Raw genomic sequence first — 8,641 nt, forward strand, 5'->3', positions numbered from 1 at the left:
TGCCTTTGCATAGTCAATAAAACACAAGTAGATATCTTTCTGGTATTCTTTGCCTTGAGCCAAGATCTATCTGACAGCAGCTATGATATCCCTTGTTCCACGTCCTCTTCTGAATCCAGCTTGTACCTCTGGAAGTTCTCTGTCAATATACTGCTGCAAACATTCTGTTCTTAGGTCCCTGGAATCCAAATGAGAATGCTATCACTTTAAAATCCAAAATGGTTGCCACTTGTAACCATTCAAAATGGCTGCGCCCTCAGTCACTTTAAATATCCAAAATGTCCAACACTTGTAACCATTCAAAATGGCTGCATCCTCGGTCACTTTAAATATGCAAAATGGCTGCCACGTGTAAACAATCAAAATGGCTGTGCCCTCCGGACAGCAGAAAGTCCACTGCTCAGGTTGTCCCCCTCCTTGCTGTTTCCCTTCCTAGTCATAGGCCACCAGAACAGTTGTCCCTGCAGCCCTTGGTGACCGGGACTGATCTTTAGGTCATTTCTCAGGTCCCAACACCACTTGGAAATATTCAGGATGTTGGTCTGATCAGAGTAGCTGACAGTCCACAGCTCCGACCCTCTCTATATTCACTGTTTTCATTCAGGTTTTTCCACTAGTTGGTGCCTAATCCACTTCTGTACAGTTCCTTTCAAAGCTCAGGGTTCCAGGATTATCTTCTGTATCTCTGTCAACTGGTTTTTCTTTGCTTTGCTGAAGAGGGTCTGTGTCACTTGTCTGCCTATTCCTCCATCTTACCAGAAATCTCCATTGGTTACATCTTAACACAAGAAAAGTACAATATCAAAACCAGGCATTTGACATTGGAAAAATATGTGTGTATTCACTGACCCTCTATTTTACCAAGTATAATATCCATGTCATCTCATCACATGTGTAGATGTGAACCATCACAGTCAAGATGCAGAACTATGCCATCATCCCAAAGATCTCCCTCATGCTATTCCTTTATAGCCACACACATACTCTCCCCTAAAAGTCCACAACTTGATTTCCAGAAATTTTTCCTAAGGAAATGACTGGAGAAGCCAATAATAATGTATATAAAAAAGATGTTCGCTACAGTATTGTTTTTTAAAAAAGCAGAAACTTCGAAGCAACTTAAATACCCAAAATTAGTAATTTTATAAGGAGCTCTGGTGGTGTAATGCCTAAGGCATTGACTGCTAACCAGAAGGCTGGCGGTTCAGACCCACCAGCCACTCTTCAGAAGGAAGATTGGGCAATCTACTTCCCTAGTGATACTGCTTTGGAAACCCAAGGAGGAGTCGCTATGAGTTGGATCAGACTCAACGGCAGTGAGTTAGTAATTTTATACAAATTATGATACAGTTATATGATAGAAATATATAGCATTTATGATACAAGTGAACCAAAATATCTGACCTGACCAGACCCATTGTCAACAAGTTGATTCCAACTCATAGTGGTCAAATAGGACAGAGTAGAAACCCATAGGGTTTCCAAGGCTGTAATCTTTATGGAAGCAGATTGCCCCATCTTTCTTCTAAGGAGTTGCTGGTGTGTTTGAACATTCCATCCTTTCAGTTAGCAGCCAAGTGCTTAACCACTGCACCACCAGGGCTCCTTTCAGAATATCTAGCCCTTGATTATATACTATCTGGCATTATTCTATTTTTACCACATTATAAAATATGTAAATGGAGTACATTCTACAGATCATCTAACAACCACCTGAAAGATGTTAAATAATTTACCCAAGGTAGCCCAGACATACCAAAGTCCTAGAGTTAAGACTGACATTGTCTAACTCTTGGTTCAGTGCCGTTTCTACCAGAGTATGCTTTCTTTTCAAGTGAGAATTTGCTCAATCAGAGAAACACATAGATACTTGAAGGTTGTCAGCTCAACTTTTAAATCAGCAAGTTTTTTTTTTTGTTTTGTTTTTTTTTTTTTTGCTACACTATATGCTCCTTACATTATAACAAGAGGTCCTAGCCTTGGGGAGTAGAGACAAAATGGCACCATGGAAACCATGGATCCCAAATGGAATTAAAAAATAAATTCCACAAGCAAGAAGAATATTTGAAGAAAAAAGACAGAGATAACTCCTATTTTTTTTCACAAGCAAGGAAATATTTGATAATTTTCCTCTCCATAGATCCTAATTTTTGATATCAACCATACTTTTAAAAATCAGTTTTACTACTTTTTGATTGTCAAAGGTGTGTGTTATTCAGAATTTCAGATCAGCAAATAGATAATCCAAAACAAAGCAAAGAAAATGGATGCTTTATTTAGCTTGGATAAACTCATCAATGTTTCATAATTAATGTATTTTGAGTTTGGGAATATTTGAAATTGCTCATGAAACCTAAGAATCCAGAAATATGAAAAGACAAACAACTAAGACAGAAGAAACAATCCTGAGATGGGCCAGAGGAGCTACAGAAAAGTCATAGAATCATGAATTTGACAGAGAATTCAGAGATCATCTGATCCAATCTCGCACTCAGCACATGAACTGCGTTCTCAAAAAGCTGCCATTCACTCTAATTAAATTCTTCCAGTGAACAAAAGGGAAGAACATGCTCAGCAGTTCTCAAGTAGAAAGAACTGAAGGAAAAATTCAAGCCACGAGTTGCAATATTGAAAGATTCTATGGGCAAAATATTGAATGATGCAGAAAGCATCAAAAGAAGATGGAAGGAATACACAGAGTCACTGTACCAAAAAGAATTGGTCAATGACAAAGTATTTTGGGAGGTAGTATATGATTAAGAACCAATGATACTGAAAGAAGAAGTCTAAGCTGCACAAAAGAAATTGGCGAAAAACAAGGCTCCAGGAAATGATGGAATAGCCATTAAGATGTTTCAACAAACAGGTGCTTTCTCTTCTATGCCAAGAAATTTGGAAGACAACTACCTGGCCAATTGATTGGGAGAGGTCCATATTTGTGCCCATTCCAGAGAAAAGTGATCTAACAGAATGTGGAAATTATCTAACAATATCATTAGTATCACACGCTAGTAAAGTTTTGTGAAAGATAATTAAAAAATGGTTGCAGCAGTACATTGACAGGGAACTTCCAGAAATTCTAGGTGGATACAGAAGAGGATGTGGGAAGAGGCATATCATTGCTGATATCAGATGGATATTGGCTGAAGGCAAAGAATACCAGAAAGATGTTTACCTGTGTTTTATTGACTATGAAAAAGTGTTTGACTGTGTGGATCATAACAAATTATGGATAACATTGCAAATAATGGGAATTCCAGAACACTTAATTGTGCTCATGAGGAATCTGTACATAGACCAAGAGTCCGTTGTTTGAACAGAATAAGGTTAAAAATCAGGAAGGGTGTGCATCAGGGTTACATCCTTTCACTATACTTATTCAATCTGTATGCTGAGCAAATATCCAAGAAGCTGGACTGTATGAAGAAGAATGCAGCATCAGGATTGGAGGAAGACTCATTAACAACTTGCAATATGCAGATGACACAATCTTGCTTGCTGAAAATGAAGATGACTTGAAACACTTACTGATGAAGATCAAAGACTACAGTCTTTACTATGGATTAAACCTCAACATAAAGAAAACAAAAATCCTCACAACTGGACCAACAGCCACATCATAGTAAATGGAAAAAAGAGTGAAGTTGTCAGGGATTTCATTTTAATTGTATCCATAGTCAACACTCAAGGAAGCAGCAGTCAAGAAATCAGACTTTGTATTGCACTGAGCAAATCTGCTGCAAAAGACTTCTTTAAAGTGCTAAGAAGCAAAGATATCACTTTGAAGACTAAGGTGCATGTAACCCAAGTCATGGTATTTTCAATTGCCTTACATGCATGTGAAAGCTGGACAATGAATAAGGAAGATAAAAGAAGAATTGATGCCTTTGAATTATGGTGTTGGTGAAGAATACTGAAAATACCATGGACTGCCAGAAGAACAACCAAATCTGCCCTGCATGAAGTACAGCCAGAATTCTCCTTGGAAGTGAGAATGGCCAGACCTCATTTCTCCTACTTTGCTCCTGTGGTCAGAAGGGACCATTCCCTGGAGATGGATATCATACTTGGTAAAATAGAGGGTCAGTGAAAAAGGGGAAGACCGTCAACAAGATGGACTGATGGAATGGCTGCAATAATGGACTGAAGTATAGCAAGTATTGTGAGGATGGTGCACGACTGGGCAATGGTTTGTTCTGTTGTACACAGGGTCAGTATGAGTTGGAGTCCACTTGATGGCACCTAACAACAACAGCAGTGAACAAGAATCATTACTACAGAGTGCTCAACAATTGCTGTGTAGAGAAATAGGTTGAAAAGTAAAAATGGGAATTCAGAAGCCATGAGACTTTAGGGTAGTGAGAATAGGATCTGGTGGAACTGGGAAAGGCTTTACAAAGCAGCACATTCACATAAACACACACACACACAAAGCAAAATGTGAAGTCAATGCAAGGTCAGTTTTTCAAAGAAAGAAGAAGCAAAATCTGTAGAGCATGCGTACTGTGAAACAAGTCAGGACTAATTTTGGCTCCTGTAGCAATTCCATCATAGGGCATCCTCTTTCATGTAACATGGTAAAACTCGCAAAATCTAGAAGCTGTAGGGGATGGAAAGCTGTCAGAGAGAGCAACAGAAAAAAGGTGGTAAGCATCCTGTCAAGGGTGAAAAACTTGTGAGACCCAGAAAAACAAGGCACATGTGCCCCCCTACATTGAGTTCCAGCTCTCACAGATTTCACTATACATACTCTGGTAAAACTTTGGCAAGCCCTCTTCTTAATTGAAGACCCAAGGCCTAAGAAGGATCATGGAAATGAGAAACAAGTTCCTCTAAGAATAAAGTTGCTTCACCTGTCAACAGGCATCAGAACCCCATCCATTCAGCAGCAGTTTCTAACAATTACTCGATAGTCTCAGTTAAAATTTGGGACTAGATGAGTTGTTGAATGCAGAGTTGGAGCCCTAGGAATTGCTGGATTTTTCATAAAAATAACATATTTAATCATGTTAACTTCATGGGGGGGCTGAGCAAGGTCTTCCTTCTTGTCTACTGTACAGTTTTATTTTCTGGATGTCAAGTGCTAAGGTTTGAGTTAATCCTACTCCTCAGTTCATAATCATTTGCCCTTGCAAGTCCTTTCTGAAGTTTTATTTATTATTCATATTCTTTGATTCTCAGACTCCATTTTTCTTCCCCTCTCCCTATAGGCATATTTAATATGTTTTATATGCAAATTGTTTATATTACTTTAAAAATATTCCTTATCAGATTATTGACTCCTTGAAGTTTAATGTATTAACTATTTCCCCTCCAACCCCAATTTGGACTCAGTTGGAAAGGATTTAGTTAATCCAGCTCTTAAATTTATAACACTTTATCACTATTAGGGTATGCAGCAACTCTTTCTTATTATACTTATGTTTTGTTCAGTTTTATCTGTAATCTACTCCCATTTCCCCACCTCTCAGAAAGAATGAAAGACTGTTGTTGTTGTTATGTGCTGTTGAGTTAGACCCAACTCATAGTGACCCCTCCTTGGGTTTCCGAGGCAGTATCACTACAGAAGTAGATTGCCCAATCTTCCTTCCGAGGAGTGGCTGGTGGGTTTGAACCACCAGCTTTCCGATTAGCAGTCAAATGCCTTAGGCACTACGCTACCAGAGCTCCCTCCTGGCTGAAAGACTAGGAAACATTATAAACTGGAACATCGGCAACCTGTATCATGCTGCATTAAGACATTTTGTAAAATGGTGCCTATGATGATTTAGAAGGCAACATAATTGGAACAAGAAAGACTGGTATTGTCAGGCTGCTCCTGGTGCTTGTTGTTAGTTGCCATCATGTTTATTCCAACTTATGATGACTCTATTTGTGTCAGAGTAGAACTGCTTCGTAGTGTTTTTAATTCTGTGACCCTTGTGCCTCTCATTGGGTTCAAATCACCAGCCCTTTGGCCAGTAGTAGAGTGCTTCACCATTTGCACCACTCAGGGACTCTTCCTGATGCTTAGACTTCACTACAACAAAAGGTGAGCTCAGGAACTAACTGGATTCTAATGAGTTCAGTACCAAAGAGATGATGAAACATACTTGAATTCATAAAGAGGCTCAGAGTTGTTTTCCTTCACCACTCTTCAACTCCTCTTCTAGTTGGATTTGTATCACCAGATCAGCTTTCCTGGTAGTGCAGTGCCTAAGACGCATGACTGCTAACTAGAAGGCTGGTGGTTCAAACCCACCAGCCACTCCTCGGAGGGAAGGTTGGGCAATCTACTTCTGTAGTGATACTGCCTCAGAGGGAGCTCTGGTAGCATAGTGCCTAAGACACTTGCCTGCTAACTAGACGGCTGGCGGTTCAAACCCACCAGCCACTCCTTGGAAGGAAGGTTGGGCAATCACTACTTCCGTAATGATACTGCCTCGAAAACCCAAGGAGGGGTCGCTATCGGACGGCACATAACAACAACAACAACAACTGCCTCAGAAACCCAAGGAGGGGTCAACTATGGGTTGGGTCTGCCTTGATGGCACATGACAACAACTCCTTTATTGAAATGATAAATTCTTCCTCTCCAGTGGTAAGCTTCTTTCTAAACAGCTTCCTTCATCTGTCCTGCCTCTTCCAGAGTCACACTAAAAGCTATCCCTACTGCCTAGAACTGAAGTCTGAGTGGGTTTAAATCTTAGTGCTAATAGAGTCTGGTCATTCATGAACTCTGTTGGAAAACAGAAGCTTTTTGTTATCCCATATTTCTGATCTCTTCTTAGGGCCTTTTAATCTAGGGGAAGAAGCCCAAAACAATGACATCTGACTCAGCCACCAAAGCTCCTAAAGCCTTTTAGGGCAGCCATGCAGGTTTCCTGCTTTATGCCACTTCCCCTCCCACAGATACTGACTCTCTTGCCCTCCTCCCTTCTATTACAGGTCCAAGAACTGTGGAGCTTAAAATACCAAGCCTCAAAGATAACATAATTCCGTTTTCTAATCTCTCCTAAGCACCCAAGTGATTTAGGGCCAGTTTCTGTCTGTGTTCCTCTTTCTCATCTATAAAACTAGGATAATAATAAGAAGAATTTCTTAGAGCTAATTTAAAGAATAAAGGAGATAATTTATTTAAATTTAGCACCTGCCCTGGCTCAAACTAAATGTCCATTGTTAGTTCAACAGATGAAGAAATTGATGCTCAATAGAAAAACTGATTTCTCCAAAGTCATGTGTTCAGGGAATTATTATACATGTCTCTTCCTTGTTATTATAAATTCTTTACTTCCTTAAGCACTTCATCTTCACTTTTCACACAATTAGTAACTCTCTAGAGTGGAAAAGAAACTTTCATCATGAGCTCTATCCCAATGTTCATATAAAGTGTCCTAAAATCTCTCTATCTTCCCAAGTGTTTGTGGTCAGTTTCCCTGGAGACAAATATTCCCAAGGGATGGTATAGGAATTCTGCCTCACGAGGTGGCCACATGGAGGGCACTTCATGTCCTCTCTTTCCCTTAACTCATAGCCTAACTACAATAACAGTCTTTCTTGTTCCAATTATGTTGCCTTCTAAATCATTATAGGTGCCGTTTTACAAAATGTCTTGATGCAGCATGATAAAGGTTGCCAACGTTCCAGTCTATGATATATTTCATAGCCTTTCATTCTTCCTGAGAGGTGGGAAAATAGGAGTAGATCAGAGATAAAACCAAACTAAAATATAAGTATAATAAGAAAGAGTCCTTGCATACCCTAATGATGATAAAATGTTATAAATTTAAGAGCTGGATTAACTAAATCCTTTGCAACTGAGTCCAAATGGGAGTATCACATAGTTGCTGCTTCCTTTTCACACTTCCACCAGAATCATGCATCAAATCCCTGTCATTTCCTTTCTGGAATGCTGAAATAATTTCCTAGCTTTACTTCTCTCTTTTATGCTTTTCCTATTCAATTTTTTCTTGTTCTACCCTACTGCCACTGGAATCCCTAAATACCAATCTGATCATAGTACTCTACTAGTGAAGTGTCAAAAATGGTAACTAATTTATTATGTTATCTAACCCAGAATCTCTAACAGAGTATCCAAGGCTCTCTTGATGTGGTCTCAACTTTCTTCCCAGTCCTCACTCCAGGTAGCTCCCCTGGTGAACCTCACACTTCAGGCAAACTGAATTCTTTCTTTTATTTCCCCAAACACACCTCTTTAGCTTTAGATTCTTGACCTTGGAGATCAATTTGTGGAATGCCTTGGAATCCCATTTCTACTTCAAATTATCTTGACATATATATAAACAATTCCTACTGAAAGAAGTAATATGATTTTACCAAACAAGAGTTTAGGTGGAAATGTTCATGATCTGAGCCATAAATCAAGGCTGAAAAGCTAGCCCAGGCCTAAATTGAACCACAAGATCATTACTTCCTGACTTTAAAAATCCTGCCACTACAAATAGTTTGTGATCTTAAAAAGACCAAGGTAGAAAAAAATCAGTATGTCTCAATCACTGCCCTTTTTTCTTTATCAGACTCCAGTTTTTCCTTGAGGGAACACTTTTATGTGAATAAGTTTCTTGCCCAAGGTCATCCAGCTGGTGAGTGGCAGTTTAGAGATAGAAATGAAACCTTTCAGACACTGTATCCTAGACTCTTA

Source organism: Orycteropus afer, unplaced genomic scaffold, assembly GCF_000298275.1.
Source record: "Orycteropus afer afer isolate SDZICR_OR568_19922 unplaced genomic scaffold, OryAfe1.0 scaffold00627, whole genome shotgun sequence".
NCBI classification, from domain to species: Eukaryota; Metazoa; Chordata; class Mammalia; order Tubulidentata; family Orycteropodidae; genus Orycteropus; species Orycteropus afer.